The following is a 20,065-nucleotide window of genomic DNA, read 5'->3' as shown; positions in this document are numbered from 1 at the left end:
ATGACACACCCCATAAATGCCTCTTTGCCTTCTCCAGGAAGTCCACCTCCTGGGTGACGCTCCCGACATAGCTTGCAGCTCCAGGACCCGTACTCCTCCATAAGTACGTACGACTCCACAAGGTGGACCCATTGATCCCGACCAGCTTCACATTGATCCCGACCTGCTTCACATTGATCCCAACCAGCTTCACACTGATCCCGACCTGCTTCACATTGATCCCGACCAGCTTCACTTTGATCCCGACCAGCTTCACATTGATCCCAACCAGCTTCACATTGATCGCAACCAGCTTCATTGATCCTGACCAGTTTAACATTGATCCCAATCTGCTTCACATTGATCCCAACCTGCTTCACACTGATCCCAACCAGCTTCACATTGATCCCAACCACCTTCACATTAATCCCGACCAGCTTCACATTGATCCCGACCAGCTTCACATTGATCCCAACCAGCTTCACATTGATCCCGACCAGCTTCACACTGATCCCAACCAGCTTCACATTGATCCCAACCAGCTTCACATTGATCCCAACCATCTTCACATTAATCCCGACCAGTTTCACATTAATCCCGACCAGCTTCACACTGATCCCGACCAGCTTCACATTGATCCCGACCAGCTTCACATTGATCCCAATCTGCTTCACATTGATCCCAACCTGCTTCACATTGATCCAAACCAGCTTCACATTGATCCAGACCAGATTCACACTGATCCCAACCAGCTTCACATTGATCCCAACCAGATTCACATTGATCCAGACCAGCTTCACATTGATCCCAACCAGCTTCTCATTAATCCCGACCAGCTTCACATTAATCCCGACCAGCTTCACATTGATCCCGACTTGCTTCACATTGATCCCAACCAGTTTCACATTGATCCCGACCAGCTACACATTGATCCCGACCAGCTTCACATTGATTCCAACCTGCTTCACATTGATTCAAACCAGCTTCACATTGATCCCGACCAGCTTCACATTGATCCCGACCTTCTTCACATTAATCCCGACGAGCTTCACATTGATCCCAACCTGCTTCACATTGATCCTGACCAGCTTCACATTGATCCCGACCAGCTTCACATTGATCCCAAACAGCTTCACATTGATCCCAACCTGCTTCACATTGATCCCAACCAGCTTCACATTGATCTCGACCAGCTTCACACTGATCCCGACCAGCTTCACATTGATCCCAACCAGCTTCACATTGATCCCAACCATCTTCACATTAATCCCGACCAGCTTCACAATGATCCCGACCAGCTTCACATTGATCCCGACCAGCTTCACACTGATCCCGACCTGCTTCACACTGATCCCAACCTGCTTCACACTGATCCCAACCTGCTTCACATTGATCCCAACCAGCTTCACATTGATCCCAACCAGCTTCACATTGATCCCAACCATCTTCACATTAATCCCGACCAGTTTCACATTAATCCCGACCAGCTTCACATTGATGCCGACCTGCTTCACATTGATCCCGACCAGCTTCACATTAATCCCGACCAGTTTCACATTAATCCCGACCAGCTTCACATTGATGCCGACCTGCTTCACATTGATCCCGACCAGCTTCACATTGATCCCAACCTGCTTCACATTGATTCAAACCAGCTTCACATTGATCCCGACCAGCTTCACATTGATTCAAACCAGCTTCACATTGATCCCGACCAGTTTCACATTGATCCCGACCAGTTTCACATTAATCGCGACCAGCTTCACATTGATCCCGACCAGCTTCACATTGATCCCGACCTGCTTCACATTGATTCAAACCAGCTTCACATTGATCCCGACCAGCTTCACATTGATCCCGACCTGCTTCACATTAATCCCGACCAGCTTCACATTGATCCCGACCAGCTTCACATTGATCCCGACCTGCTTCACATTGATTCAAACCGGCTTCACATTGATCCCGACCAGCTTCACATTGATCCCGACCTGCTTCACATTAATCCCGACCAGCTTCACATTGATCCCGACCAGCTTCACATTGATCCCGACCAGCTTCACATTGATCCCGACCAGCTTCACATTGATCCCGACCTGCTTCACATTAATCCCGACCAGCTTCACATTGATCCCATCCTGCTTCACATTAATCCCGACCAGCTTCACATTGATTCCGACCAGCTTCACATTGATCCCGACCTGCTTCACATTAATCCCGACCCGCTTCACATTGATCCCAACCTGCTTCACATTAATCCCGACCAGCTTCACATTGATCCCAACCAGCTTCACATTGATTCAGACCAGCTTCACATTGATCCCGACCTGCTTCACATTGATCCCGACCAGCTTCACATTGATCCCGACCAGCTTCACATTGATTCAAACCAGCTTCACATTGATCCCGACCAGTTTCACATTGATCCCGACCAGTTTCACATTAATCGCGACCAGCTTCACATTGATCCCGACCAGCTTCACATTGATTCAAACCAGCTTCACATTGATCCCGACCAGTTTCACATTGATCCCGACCAGTTTCACATTAATCGCGACCAGCTTCACATTGATCCCGACCAGCTTCACATTGATCCCGACCAGCTTCACATTGATCCCGAACTGCTTCACATTGATTCAAACCAGCTTCACATTGATCCCGACCAGCTTCACATTGATCCCGACCAGCTTCACATTGATCCCGACCAGCTTCACATTGATCCCGACCTGCTTCACATTGATTCAAACCAGCTTCACATTGATCCCGACCAGCTTCACATTGATCCCGACCTGCTTCACATTAATCCCGACAAGCTTCACATTGATCCCGACCAGCTTCACATTGATCACGACCAGCTTCACATTGATCCCATCCTGCTTCACATTAATCCCGACCAGCTTCACATTGATCCCGACCTGCTTCAGTGATCCTGACCAGCTTCACATTGATCCCAACCAGCTTCACACTGATCCCGACCAGCTTCACATTAATCCCGACCAGCTTCACATTGATTCAAACCACCTTCACATTGATCCCGACCAACTTCACATTGATTCAAACCAGCTTCACATTGATCCCGACCAGCTTCACATTGATCCCAACGAGCTTCACACTGATCCCGACCAGCTTCACACTGTTCCCGACCAGCTTCACATTGATCCCAACCAGCTTCACACTGATCCCATCCTGCTTCAGTGATCCTGACCAGCTTCACATTGATCTCAACCTACTTCAGTGATTCCGACCAGCTTCACATTGATCCCGACCAGATTCACATTGATCCCGACCAGCTTCACATTGATCCCAACCAGCTTCACATTGATCCCGACCAGCTTCACATTGATCCCAACCTGCTTCAGTGATCCTGACCAGCTTCACATTGATCCCGACCAACTTCACATTGATCCCAACCTGCTTCAGTGATCCCAACCAGCTTCACATTGATCCCAACCTGCTTCAGTGATCCTGACCAGCTTCACATTGATCCCGACCAACTTCACATTGATCCCAACCTGCTTCAGTGATCCCGAACCAGCTTCCCATTGATCCCGACCAGCTTCACACTGATCCCGATCAGCTTCACATTGATTCAAACCTGCTTCACACTGATCCCGACCAGCTTCACATTGATTGAAATCTGCTTCACATTGATCCCGACCAGCTTCACATTGATCCCGACCTGCTTCACATTGATCCCAACCAGCTTCACACTGATCCCGACCTGCTTCACATTGATCCCGACCAGCTTCACATTGATCCCGACCAGCTTCACATTGATCGCAACCAGCTTCATTGATCCTGACCAGCTTCTGGGTGACGCTCCCGACATGGCTTGCAGCTCCAGGACCCGTACTCCTCCATAAGTACGTACGACTCCACAAGGTGGACCCATTGATCCCGACCAGCTTCACATTGATCCCGACCTGCTTCACATTGATCCCAACCAGCTTCACACTGATCCCGACCAGCTTCACATTGATCCCGACCAGCTTCACATTGATCCCGACCAGCTTCACATTGATCCCAACCAGCTTCACATTGATCCCGACCTGCTTCACATTGATCCCAACCAGCTTCACACTGATCCCGACCAGCTTCACATTGATCCCGACCAGCTTCACATTGATCCCAACCTGCTTCACATTGATCCCGACCAGCTTCACATTGATCCCAACCAGCTTCACATTGATCGCAACCAGCTTCATTGATCCTGACCAGCTTCACATTGATCCCAATCTGCTTCACATTGATCCCAACCTGCTTCACACTGATCCCAACCAGCTTCACAGTGATCCCAACCATCTTCACATTAATCCCGACCAGCTTCCCTTCGCCATCCCATGCCCTGATATGACGTCTGCCACCGTCATCAAAGCCCTCTACACCATCTTTGTTCTGTTCGGCTTCCCCGCCTACGTCCACAGCGATAGGGGATCCTCATTCATGAGCAATGAGCTGCGTCAGTTCCTGCTCAACACGGGTATCGCCTCGAGCAGGACAACCAGCTATAACCCCCGGGGAAACGGGCAGGTGGAGAGGGAGATTGGGATGGTCTGGAGGGCCGTCCAGCTGGCCCTATAGTCCAGAACTCTCCCGGCCTCTAACTGGCAGGAGGTCCTCCCGAAGCACTGCACTCCATTCGGTCGCTCCTATGCACTGCGACTAATGACACACCCCATAAATGCCTCTTTGCCTTCTCCAGGAAGTCCACCTCCTGGGTGACGCTCCCGACATAGCTTGCAGCTCCAGGACCCGTACTCCTCCATAAGTACGTACGACTCCACAAGGTGGACCCATTGATCCCGACCAGCTTCACATTGATCCCGACCTGCTTCGAATTGATCCCAACCAGCTTCACACTGATCCCGACCTGCTTCACATTGATCCCGACCAGCTTCACTTTGATCCCGACCAGCTTCACATTGATCCCAACCAGCTTCACATTGATCGCAACCAGCTTCATTGATCCTGACCAGCTTCACATTGATCCCAATCTGCTTCACATTGATCCCAACCTGCTTCACACTGATCCCAACCAGCTTCACATTGATCCCAACCATCTTCACATTAATCCCGACCAGCTTCACATTGATCCCGACCAGCTTCACATTGATCCCAACCAGCTTCACATTGATCCCGACCAGCTTCACACTGATCCCAACCAGCTTCACATTGATCCCAACCAGCTTCACATTGATCCCAACCATCTTCACATTAATCCCGACCAGTTTCACATTAATCCCGACCAGCTTCACACTGATCCCGACCAGCTTCACATTGATCCCGACCAGCTTCACATTGATCCCAATCTGCTTCACATTGATCCCAACCTGCTTCACATTGATCCAAACCAGCTTCACATTGATCCAGACCAGATTCACACTGATCCCAACCAGCTTCACATTGATCCCAACCAGATTCACATTGATCCAGACCAGCTTCACATTGATCCCAACCAGCTTCTCATTAATCCCGACCAGCTTCACATTAATCCCGACCAGCTTCACATTGATCCCGACTTGCTTCACATTGATCCCAACCAGTTTCACATTGATCCCGACCAGCTACACATTGATCCCGACCAGCTTCACATTGATTCCAACCTGCTTCACATTGATTCAAACCAGCTTCACATTGATCCCGACCAGCTTCACATTGATCCCGACCTTCTTCACATTAATCCCGACGAGCTTCACATTGATCCCAACCTGCTTCACATTGATCCTGACCAGCTTCACATTGATCCCGACCAGCTTCACATTGATCCCAAACAGCTTGACATTGATCCCAACCTGCTTCACATTGATCCCAACCAGCTTCACATTGATCTCGACCAGCTTCACACTGACCCCGACCAGCTTCACATTGATCCCAACCAGCTTCACATTGATCCCAACCATCTTCACATTAATCCCGACCAGCTTCACAATGATCCCGACCAGCTTCACATTGATCCCGACCAGCTTCACACTGATCCCGACCTGCTTCACACTGATCCCAACCTGCTTCACACTGATCCCAACCTGCTTCACATTGATCCCAACCAGCTTCACATTGATCCCAACCAGCTTCACATTGATCCCAACCATCTTCACATTAATCCCGACCAGTTTCACATTAATCCCGACCAGCTTCACATTGATGCCGACCTGCTTCACATTGATCCCGACCAGCTTCACATTAATCCCGACCAGTTTCACATTAATCCCGACCAGCTTCACATTGATGCCGACCTGCTTCACATTGATCCCGACCAGCTTCACATTGATCCCAACCTGCTTCACATTGATTCAAACCAGCTTCACATTGATCCCGACCAGCTTCACATTGATTCAAACCAGCTTCACATTGATCCCGACCAGTTTCACATTGATCCCGACCAGTTTCACATTAATCGCGACCAGCTTCACATTGATCCCGACCAGCTTCACATTGATCCCGACCAGCTTCACATTGATCCCGACCTGCTTCACATTGATTCAAACCAGCTTCACATTGATCCCGACCAGCTTCACATTGATCCCGACCTGCTTCACATTAATCCCGACCAGCTTCACATTGATCCCGACCAGCTTCACATTGATCCCGACCTGCTTCACATTGATTCAAACCGGCTTCACATTGATCCCGACCAGCTTCACATTGATCCCGACCTGCTTCACATTAATCCCGACCAGCTTCACATTGATCCCGACCAGCTTCACATTGATCCCGACCAGCTTCACATTGATCCCGACCAGCTTCACATTGATCCCGACCTGCTTCACATTAATCCCGACCAGCTTCACATTGATCCCATCCTGCTTCACATTAATCCCGACCAGCTTCACATTGATTCCGACCAGCTTCACATTGATCCCGACCTGCTTCACATTAATCCCGACCCGCTTCACATTGATCCCAACCTGCTTCACATTAATCCCGACCAGCTTCACATTGATCCCAACCAGCTTCACATTGATTCAGACCAGCTTCACATTGATCCCGACCTGCTTCACATTGATCCCGACCAGCTTCACATTGATCCCGACCAGCTTCACATTGATTCAAACCAGCTTCACATTGATCCCGACCAGTTTCACATTGATCCCGACCAGTTTCACATTAATCGCGACCAGCTTCACATTGATCCCGACCAGCTTCACATTGATTCAAACCAGCTTCACATTGATCCCGACCAGTTTCACATTGATCCCGACCAGTTTCACATTAATCGCGACCAGCTTCACATTGATCCCGACCAGCTTCACATTGATCCCGACCAGCTTCACATTGATCCCGAACTGCTTCACATTGATTCAAACCAGCTTCACATTGATCCCGACCAGCTTCACATTGATCCCGACCAGCTTCACATTGATCCCGACCAGCTTCACATTGATCCCGACCTGCTTCACATTGATTCAAACCAGCTTCACATTGATCCCGACCAGCTTCACATTGATCCCGACCTGCTTCACATTAATCCCGACCAGCTTCACATTGATCCCGACAAGCTTCACATTGATCCCGACCAGCTTCACATTGATCCCGACCAGCTTCACATTGATCCCGACCTGCTTCACATTAATCCCGACCAGCTTCACATTGATCCCATCCTGCTTCACATTAATCCCGACCAGCTTCACATTGATTCCGACCAGCTTCACATTGATCCCGACCTGCTTCACATTAATCCCGACCCGCTTCACATTGATCCCAACCTGCTTCACATTAATCCCGACCAGCTTCACATTGATCCCAACCAGCTTCACATTGATTCAGACCAGCTTCACATTGTTCCCGACCTGCTTCACATTGATCCCGACCAGCTTCACATTGATTCAAACCAGCTTCACATTGATCCCGACCAGTTTCACATTGATCCCGACCAGTTTCACATTAATCGCGACCAGCTTCACATTGATCCCGACCAGCTTCACATTGATTCAAACCAGCTTCACATTGATCCCGACCAGTTTCACATTGATCCCGACCAGTTTCACATTAATCGCGACCAGCTTCACATTGATCCCGACCAGCTTCACATTGATCCCGACCAGCTTCACATTGATCCCGAACTGCTTCACATTGATTCAAACCAGCTTCACATTGATCCCGACCAGCTTCACATTGATCCCGACCAGCTTCACATTGATCCCGACCAGCTTCACATTGATCCCGACCTGCTTCACATTGATTCAAACCAGCTTCACATTGATCCCGACCAGCTTCACATTGATCCCGACCTGCTTCACATTAATCCCGACAAGCTTCACATTGATCCCGACCAGCTTCACATTGATCACGACCAGCTTCACATTGATCCCATCCTGCTTCACATTAATCCCGACCAGCTTCACATTGATCCCGACCAGCTTCACATTGATCCCGACCTGCTTCACATTAATCCCGACCCGCTTCACATTGATCCCAACCTGCTTCACATTAATCCCGACCAGCTTCACATTGATCCCAACCAGCTTCACATTGATTCAGACCAGCTTCACATTGATCCCGACCTGCTTCACATTGATCCCGACCAGCTTCACATTGATCCCGACCAGCTTCACATTGATTCAAACCAGCTTCACATTGATCCCGACCAGTTTCACATTGATCCCGACCAGTTTCACATTAATCGCGACCAGCTTCACATTGATCCCGACCAGCTTCACATTGATCCCGTCCTGCTTCACATTGATTCAAACCAGCTTCACATTGATCCCGACCAGCTTCACATTGATCCAGACCTGCTTCACATTAATCCCGACCAGCTTCACATTGATCCCGACCAGCTTCACATTGATCCCAACCTGCTTCATATTGATTCAAACCAGCTTCACATTGATCCCGACCAGCTTCACATTGATCACGACCATCTTCACATTGATCCCATCCTGCTTCACATTAATCCCGACCAGCTTCACATTGATCCCGACCAGCTTCACATTGATCCCGACCTGCTTCACATTAATCCCATCCTGCTTCACATTAATCCCGACCAGCTTCACATTGATCCCATCCTGCTTCACATTAATCCCGACCAGCTTCACATTAATCCCGACCAGGTTCACATTGATCCCGACCTGCTTCACATTAATCCCGACCCGCTTCACATTGATCCCAACCTGCTTCACATTAATCCCGACCAGCTTCACATTGATTCCAACCAGCTTCACATTGATCCCGACCAGCTTCACATTGATTCAAACCAGCTTCACATTGATCCCGACCAGCTTCACATTGATTCAAACCAGCTTCACATTGATCCCGACCAGTTTCACATTGATCCCGACCAGTTTCACATTAATCGCGACCAGCTTCACATTGATCCCGACCAGTTTCACATTGATCCCAACCTGCTTCACATTGATCCCAACCAGCTTCACATTGATCCAGACCAGCTTCACATTCATCCCGACCTGCTTCACATTAATCCCGACCAGCTTCACATTGATCCCGACCAGCTTCACATTGATCCCAACCTGCTTCATATTGATTCAAACCAGCTTCACATTGATCCCGACCAACTTCACATTGATCACGACCAGCTTCACATTGATCCCAACCAGCTTCACATTGATCCCAACCATCTTCACATTAATCCCGACCAACTTCACATTAATCCCGACCAGCTTCACAATGATCCCGACCAGCTTCACATTGATCCCGACCAGCTTCACACTGATCCGGACCTGCTTCACACTGATCCCAACCTGCTTCACATTGATCCCAACCAGCTTCACATTGATCCCAACCAGCTTCACATTGATCCCAACCATCTTCACATTAATCCCGACCAGTTTCACATTAATCCCGACCAGCTTCACATTGATGCCGACCTGCTTCACATTGATCCCGACCAGCTTCACATTAATCCCGACCAGTTTCACATTAATCCCGACCAGCTTCACATTGATGCCGACCTGCTTCACATTGATCCCGACCAGCTTCACATTGATCCCAACCTGCTTCACATTGATTCAAACCAGCTTCACATTGATCCCGACCAGCTTCACATTGATTCAAACCAGCTTCACATTGATCCCGACCAGTTTCACATTGATCCCGACCAGTTTCACATTAATCGCGACCAGCTTCACATTGATCCCGACCAGCTTCACATTGATCCCGACCAGCTTCACATTGATCCCGACCAGCTTCACATTGATCCCAACCTGCTTCATATTGATTCAAACCAGCTTCACATTGATCACGACCATCTTCACATTGATCCCATCCTGCTTCACATTAATCCCGACCAGCTTCACATTGATCCCGACTAGCTTCACATTGATCCCGACCTGCTTCACATTAATCCCGACCCGCTTCACATTGATCCCATCCTGCTTCACATTAATCCCGACCAGCTTCACATTGATCCCAACCAGCTTCACATTGATTCAGACCAGCTTCACATTGATCCCGACCTGCTTCACATTGATCCCGACCAGCTTCACATTGATCCCGACCAGCTTCACATTGATTCAAACCAGCTTCACATTGATCCCGACCAGTTTCACATTGATCCCGACCAGTTTCACATTAATCGCGACCAGCTTCACATTGATCCCGACGAGCTTCACATTGATCCCGTCCTGCTTCACATTGATTCAAACCAGCTTCACATTGATCCCGACCAGCTTCACATTGATCCAGACCTGCTTCACATTAATCCCGACCAGCTTCACATTGATCCCGACCAGCTTCACATTGATCCCAACCTGCTTCATATTGATTCAAACCAGCTTCACATTGATCCCGACCAGCTTCACATTGATCACGACCATCTTCACATTGATCCCATCCTGCTTCACATTAATCCCGACCAGCTTCACATTGATCCCGACCAGCTTCACATTGATCCCGACCTGCTTCACATTAATCCCATCCTGCTTCACATTAATCCCGACCAGCTTCACATTGATCCCATCCTGCTTCACATTAATCCCGACCAGCTTCACATTAATCCCGACCAGGTTCACATTGATCCCGACCTGCTTCACATTAATCCCGACCCGCTTCACATTGATCCCAACCTGCTTCACATTAATCCCGACCAGCTTCACATTGATTCCAACCAGCTTCACATTGATCCCGACCAGCTTCACATTGATTCAAACCAGCTTCACATTGATCCCGACCAGCTTCACATTGATTCAAACCAGCTTCACATTGATCCCGACCAGTTTCACATTGATCCCGACCAGTTTCACATTAATCGCGACCAGCTTCACATTGATCCCGACCAGTTTCACATTGATCCCAACCTGCTTCACATTGATCCCAACCAGCTTCACATTGATCCAGACCAGCTTCACATTCATCCCGACCTGCTTCACATTAATCCCGACCAGCTTCACATTGATCCCGACCAGCTTCACATTGATCCCAACCTGCTTCATATTGATTCAAACCAGCTTCACATTGATCCCGACCAACTTCACATTGATCACGACCAGCTTCACATTGATCCCAACCAGCTTCACATTGATCCCAACCATCTTCACATTAATCCCGACCAACTTCACATTAATCCCGACCAGCTTCACAATGATCCCGACCAGCTTCACATTGATCCCGACCAGCTTCACACTGATCCGGACCTGCTTCACACTGATCCCAACCTGCTTCACATTGATCCCAACCAGCTTCACATTGATCCCAACCAGCTTCACATTGATCCCAACCATCTTCACATTAATCCCGACCAGTTTCACATTAATCCCGACCAGCTTCACATTGATGCCGACCTGCTTCACATTGATCCCGACCAGCTTCACATTAATCCCGACCAGTTTCACATTAATCCCGACCAGCTTCACATTGATGCCGACCTGCTTCACATTGATCCCGACCAGCTTCACATTGATCCCAACCTGCTTCACATTGATTCAAACCAGCTTCACATTGATCCCGACCAGCTTCACATTGATTCAAACCAGCTTCACATTGATCCCGACCAGTTTCACATTGATCCCGACCAGTTTCACATTAATCGCGACCAGCTTCACATTGATCCCGACCAGCTTCACATTGATCCCGACCAGCTTCACATTGATCCCGACCAGCTTCACATTGATCCCAACCTGCTTCATATTGATTCAAACCAGCTTCACATTGATCCCGACCAGCTTCACATTGATCACGACCATCTTCACATTGATCCCATCCTGCTTCACATTAATCCCGACCAGCTTCACATTGATCCCGACTAGCTTCACATTGATCCCGACCTGCTTCACATTAATCCCGACCCGCTTCACATTGATCCCATCCTGCTTCACATTAATCCCGACCAGCTTCACATTGATCCCATCCTGCTTCACATTAATCCCGACCAGCTTCACATTAATCCCGACCAGCTTCACATTGATCCCGACCTGCTTCACATTAATCCCGACCCGCTTCACATTGATCCCAACCTGCTTCACATTAATCCCGACCAGCTTCACATTGATCCCAACCAGCTTCACATTGATTCAGACCAGCTTCACATTGATCCCGACCTGCTTCACATTGATCCCGACCAGCTTCACATTGATCCCGACCAGCTTCACATTGATTCAAACCAGCTTCACATTGATCCCGACCAGTTTCACATTGATCCCGACCAGTTTCACATTAATCGCGACCAGCTTCACGTTGATCCCGACCAGCTTCACATTGATCCCAACCAGCTTCACATTGATCCAGACCAGCTTCACATTCATCCCGACCTGCTTCACATTAATCCCGACCAGCTTCACATTGATCCCGACCAGCTTCACATTGATCCCAACCTGCTTCATATTGATTCAAACCAGCTTCACATTGATCCCGACCAGCTTCACATTGATCACGACCAGCTTCACATTGATCCCATCCTGCTTCACATTAATCCCGACCAGCTTCACATTGATCCCGACCAGCTTCACATTGATCCCGACCTGCTTCACATTAATCCCGACCCGCTTCACATTGATCCCTACCTGCTTCACATTGATCCCGACCAGCTTCACATTGATTCAGACCAGCTTCACATTGATCCCGACCTGCTTCACATTGATCCCGACCAGCTTCACATTGATCCCGACCAGCTTCACATTGATCCCGACCAGCTTCACATTGATCCCGACCAGCTTCACATTGATTCAAACCAGCTTCACATTGATCCCAACCAGTTTCACATTGATCCCGACCAGTTTCACCTTAATCGCGACCAGCTTCACATTGATCCCGACCAGCTTCACATTGATCCCAACCTGCTTCATATTGATTCAAACCAGCTTCACATTGATCCCGACCAGCTTCACATTGATCACGACCATCTTCACATTGATCCCATCCTGCTTCACATTAATCCCGACCAGCTTCACATTGATCCCGACCAGCTTCACATTGATCCCGACCTGCTTCACATTAATCCCGACCCGCTTCACATTGATCCCATCCTGCTTCACATTAATCCCGACCAGCTTCACATTGATCCCATCCTGCTTCACATTAATCCCGACCAGCTTCACATTAATCCCGACCAGCTTCACATTGATCCCGACCTGCTTCACATTAATCCCGACCCGCTTCACATTGATCCCAACCTGCTTCACATTAATTCCGACCAGCTTCACATTGATCCCAACCAGCTTCACTTTGATTCAGACCAGCTTCACATTGATCCCGACCTGCTTCACATTGATCCCGACCAGCTTCACATTGATCCCGACCTGCTTCACATTGATTCAAACCAGCTTCACATTGATCCCGACCAGTTTCACATTGATCCCGACCAGTTTCACATTAATCGCGACCAGCTTCACATTGTTCCCGACCAGCTTCACATTGATCCCGACCAGCTTCACATTGATCCCGACCTGCTTCACATTGATTCAAACCAGCTTCACATTGATCCAGACCAGCTTCACATTCATCCCGACCTGCTTCACATTAATCCCGACCAGCTTCACATTGATCCCGACCAGCTTCACATTGTTCCCGACCTGCTTCACATTGATTCAAACCAGCTTCACATTGATCCCGACCAGCTTCACATTAATCCCGACCAGCTTCACATTGATCCCGACCAGCTTCACATTGATCCCAACCTGCTTCATATTGATTCAAACCAGCTTCACATTGATCCCGACCAGCTTCACATTGATCACGACCAGCTTCACATTGATCCCATCCTGCTTCACATTAATCCCGACCAGCTTCACATTGATCCCGACCAGCTTCACATTGATCCCGACCTGCTTCACATTAATCCCGACCCGCTTCACATTGATCCCAACCTGCTTCACATTAATCCCGACCAGCTTCACATTGATCCCAACCAGCTTCACATTGATTCAGACCAGCTTCACATTGATCCCGACCTGCTTCACATTGATCCCGACCAGCTTCACATTGATCCCGACCTGCTTCACATTGATTCAAACCAGCTTCACATTGATCCCATCCTGCTTCAGTGATCCTGACCAGCTTCACATTGATCCCAACCTGCTTCAGTGATCCCGACCAGCTTCACATTGATCCCAACCAGCTTCACAATGATCCCAACCAGCTTCACACTGATCCCAACCTGCTTCACACTGATCCCGACCAGCTTCACACTGATCCCAACCTGCTTCACACTGATCCCGACCAGCTTCACACTGATCCCAACCAGCTTCACATTGATCCCAACCTGCTTCAGTGATCCCGACCAGCTTCACACTGATCCCAACCTGCTTCAGTGATCCCGACCAGCTTCACACTGATCCCAAGCTGCTTCACATTGATCCTGACCAGCTTCACATTGATCCCGACCAGCTTCACATTGATCCTGACCAGCTACACATTGATCCGGACCAGCTTCACACTGATCCCAACCAGCTTCACATTGATCCCGACCAGCTTCACATTAATCCCGACCAGCTTCACATTGATCCTGACCAGCTTCACATTGATCCCTACCAGCTTCACATTAATCCCGACCAGCTACACATTGATCCGGACCAGCTTCACACTGATCCCAACCTGCTTCACATTGATTCAAACCAGCTTCACATTGATCCCGACCTGCTTCACATTCATCCCGACCAGCTTCACATTAATCCCGACCAGCTTCACATTGATCCCGACCAGCTTCACATTGATCCCGACCAGCTTCACATTGATCCCGACCTGCTTCACATTAATCCTGACCTGCTTCACCTTAATCCTGACCAGCTTCACATTGATTCAAACCAGCTTCACATTGATCCCGACCTGCTTCACATTCATCCCGACCAGCTTCACATTGATCCCAACCAGCTTCACATTGATCCCAACCAGCTTCACATTGATCCCAACCTGCTTCAGTGATCCCGACCAGCTTCACATTGATCCCGACCAGCTTCACACTGATCCCGACCTGCTTCACACTGATCCCAACCAGCTTCACACTGATCCCAACCTGCTTCACACTGATCCCGACCAGCTTCACACTGATCCCAACCAGCTTCACATTGATCCCAACCTGCTGCAGTGATCCTGACCAGCTTCACACTGATCCCAACCTGCTTCAGTGATCCCGACCAGCTTCACATTGATCCCGACCAGCTTCACACTGATCCCGACCTGCTTCACACTGATCCCAACCAGCTTCACACTGATCCCAACCTGCTTCACACTGATCCCGACCAGCTTCACATTGATCCCAACCAGCTTCACACTGATCCCGACCAGCTTGACATTGATCCCAACCTGCTGCATTGATCCCGACCAGCTTCACACTGATCCCGACCTGCTTCACACTGATCCCAACCAGCTTCACACTGAACCCGACCAGCTTCACACTGATCCCAACCAGCTTCACATTGATCCCAACCTGCTTCAGTGATCCCGACCAGCTTCACACTGATCCCAACCAGCTTCACACTGATCCCGACCAGCTTCACATTGATCCCAACCTGCTTCAGTGATCCCGACCAGCTTCACACTGATCCCAAGCTGCTTCACATTGATCCTGACCAGCTTCACATTGATCCTGACCAGCTACACATTGATCCGGACCAGCTTCACACTGATCCCAACCAGCTTCACATTGATCCCGACCAGCTTCACATTAATCCCGACCTGCTTCACACTGATCCCAACCAGCTTCCCATTGATTCAAACCAGCTTCACATTGATCCCGACCTGCTTCACATTCATCCCGACCAGCTTCACATTGATCCCGACCAGCTTCACACTGATCCCAACCTGCTTCACACTGATCCCGACCAGCTTCACACTGATCCCAACCAGCTTCACATTGATCCCAACCTGCTTCAGTGATCCCGACCAGCTTCACACTGATCCCGACCAGCTTCACATTGATCCCGACCAGCTTCACATTGATCCCGACCAGCTTCACATTGATCCCGACCTGCTTCACATTAATCCTGACCTGCTTCACATTAATCCTGACCAGCTTCACATTGATTCAAACCAGCTTCACATTGATCCCGACCTGCTTCACATTCATCCCGACCAGCTTCACATTGATCCCAACCAGCTTCACATTGATCCCAACCAGCTTCACATTGATCCCAACCTGCTTCAGTGATCCCGACCAGCTTCACATTGATCCCGACCAGCTTCACACTGATCCCGACCTGCTTCACACTGATCCCAACCAGCTTCACACTGATCCCAACCTGCTTCACACTGATCCCGACCAGCTTCACACTGATCCCAACCAGCTTCACATTGATCCCAACCTGCTGCAGTGATCCCGACCAGCTTCACATTGATCCCGACCAGCTTCACACTGATCCCGACCTGCTTCACACTGATCCCAACCAGCTTCACACTGATCCCAACCTGCTTCACACTGATCCCGACCAGCTTCACATTGATCCCAACCAGCTTCACACTGATCCCGACCAGCTTGACATTGATCCCAACCTGCTGCATTGATCCCGACCAGCTTCACACTGATCCCGACCTGCTTCACACTGATCCCAACCAGCTTCACACTGAACCCGACCAGCTTCACACTGATCCCAACCTGCTTCAGTGGTCCCGACCAGCTTCACACTGATCCCAACCAGCTTCACACTGATCCCGACCAGCTTCACATTGATCCCAACCTGCTTCAGTGATCCCGACCAGCTTCACCTGATCCCAAGCTGCTTCACATTGATCCTGACCAGCTTCACATTGATCCCGACCAGCTTCACATTGATCCTGACCAGCTACACATTGATCCGGACCAGCTTCACACTGATCCCAACCAGCTTCACATTGATCCCGACCAGCTTCACATTAATCCCGACCTGCTTCACACTGATCCCAACCAGCTTCCCATTGATTCAAACCAGCTTCACATTGATCCCGACCTGCTTCACATTCATCCCGACCAGCTTCACATTGATCCCGACCAGCTTCACACTGATCCCAACCTGCTTCACACTGATCCCGACCAGCTTCACACTGATCCCAACCAGCTTCACATTGATCCCAACCTGCTTCAGTGATCCCGACCAGCTTCACACTGATCCCAACCTGCTTCAGTGATCCCGACCAGCTTCACACTGATCCCAAGCTGCTTCACATTGATCCTGACCAGCTTCACATTGATCCCGACCAGCTTCACATTGATCCTGACCAGCTACACATTGATCCGGACCAGCTTCACACTGATCCCAACCAGCTTCACATTGATCCCGACCTGCTTCACATTGATCCCGACCAGCTTCACATTAATCCCGACCAGCTACACATTGATCCGGACCAGCTTCACATTAATCCCAACCTGCTTCACATTGATTCAAACCAGCTTCACATTGATCCCGACCTGCTTCACATTCATCCCGACCAGCTTCACATTAATCCCGACCAGCTTCACATTGATCCCGACCAGCTTCACATTGATCCCGACCAGCTTCACATTGATCCCGACCTGCCTCACATTAATCCTGACCTGCTTCACATTAATCCTGACCAGCTTCACATTGATTCAAACCAGCTTCACATTGATCCCGACCAGCTTCACATTGATCCCGACCAGCTTCACACTGATCCCGACCTGCTTCACACTGATCCCAACCAGCTTCACACTGATCCCAACCTGCTTCACACTGATCCCGACCAGCTTCACACTGATCCCAACCAGCTTCACATTGATCCCAACCTGCTGCAGTGATCCTGACCAGCTTCACACTGATCCCAACCTGCTTCAGTGATCCCGACCAGCTTCACATTGATCCCGACCAGTTTCACACTGATCCCGACCTGCTTCACACTGATCCCAACCAGCTTCACACTGATCCCAACCTGCTTCACACTGATCCCGACCAGCTTCACATTGATCCCAACCAGCTTCACACTGATCCCGACCAGCTTGACATTGATCCCAACCTGCTGCATTGATCCCGACCAGCTTCACACTGATCCCGACCTGCTTCACACTGATCCCAACCAGCTTCACACTGATCCCGACCAGCTTCACACTGATCCCAACCAGCTTCACATTGATCCCAACCTGCTTCAGTGATCCCGACCAGCTTCACACTGATCCCAACCAGCTTCACACTGATCCCGACCAGCTTCACACTGATCCCAACCAGCTTCACATTGATCCCAACCTGCTTCAGTGATCCCGACCAGCTTCACACTGATCCCAAGCTGCTTCACATTGATCCTGACCAGCTTCACATTGATCCCGACCAGCTTCACATTGATCCTGACCAGCTACACATTGATCCGGACCAGCTTCACACTGATCCCAACCAGCTTCACATTGATCCCGACCAGCTTCACATTAATCCCGACCTACTTCACATTGATCCCGACCAGCTTCACATTGATCCCAACCTGCTTCACATTGATTCAAACCAGCTTCACATTGATCCCGAACCGCTTCACATTGAACCCAACAGGCTTCACACTGATCCCAACCAGCTTCACATTGATCCCAACCAGCTTCACATTGATCCCATCCTGCTTCAGTGATCCCGACCAGCTTCACATTGATCCCGACCTGCTTGACACTGATCCCAACCAGCTTCACATTGATCCCAACCAGCTTCACATTGATCCCGACCTGCTTCAGTGATCCCGACCAGCTTCACATTGATCCTGGCCTGCTTCACTTTGATCCCGGCCAGTTTCACATTGATCCTGGCCTGTTTAACTTTGATCCCATCCTGCTTCATTGATCCCAACCAGTTTCCCACTGATCCCGACCTGCTTCAGTGATCCTGACCTTATTCACATTGATCCCGACCAGCTTCACACTTATCCCGATGTGCTTCAGTGATCCCGACTTTTTCCAGTGATCCCAACCTGCTTCCTTAAAAAAAAACGCATTTTATTCAAACTTGTATCAAAATAGATTACAGCAAGTAAACACCCTGGGAGACATTCTTCGCAACAATCAACTATATAGTTTGTACAAATTTTTCTCCCCTTTTCACCAACCCCTTCCCCATCACCCACCCCCCCACTCCCCTGCGACGAACAGCTCCTCAAACACGGTCACAAACATCCCCCACCTTTTCTCAAACTCCCCTGCTGAGCCCCTTAACTCATACTTTATCTTCTCTTACCGCAGGAAGTCATACAGATCACCCAACCATGCTGCTACCCCCGGTGGCGATGCCGACCACCACTCCAGCAAAATTTGTCGCCGTGCAATCAGAGAGGCGTAGGCCAAGACATCGGCCTTCCTCCTCTCCATGAGCTCCGGCTTCTCTGAAACCCCACATATCGTCTACTCCCTCCTTGCACTATCCTGGCTAAGACCGTGTGGTAGTCACCACTGATGTATATATTAGGTGATTTGTGGTAAGGCCCTGTACTACAGGTACGGGGTAGTTCCCTGCCTGCTGTTTCCACCCAGTAGGCGGAGTATAAATATGTGTGCTCCCCATACAGCAGCCATTTCGCCAGCAGCTGTAGGAGGCCAGACATCTTAGTGTAATAAAGCCTCAGTTGCATTCAACTCTCGTCTTTGTGTAATTGATCGTGCATCAATTTATTTCACTAAAGTTTTCAGAAGATGGACCTCCGCATCAAGCCGGATCGCTTTCAGCTGGATCCGCAATCAGGCAATGCCAAAAAGTACTTTGAACATTGGCTAGCCTGTTTCGAAGCTTACATCAGATCTGCACCAGAC

This window comes from Scyliorhinus torazame, chromosome 9 (assembly GCF_047496885.1).
Source record: "Scyliorhinus torazame isolate Kashiwa2021f chromosome 9, sScyTor2.1, whole genome shotgun sequence".
NCBI classification, from domain to species: Eukaryota; Metazoa; Chordata; class Chondrichthyes; order Carcharhiniformes; family Scyliorhinidae; genus Scyliorhinus; species Scyliorhinus torazame.
The sequence above is the reverse complement of the archived record's forward strand: the minus strand, read 5'-3'. Positions refer to the sequence as shown.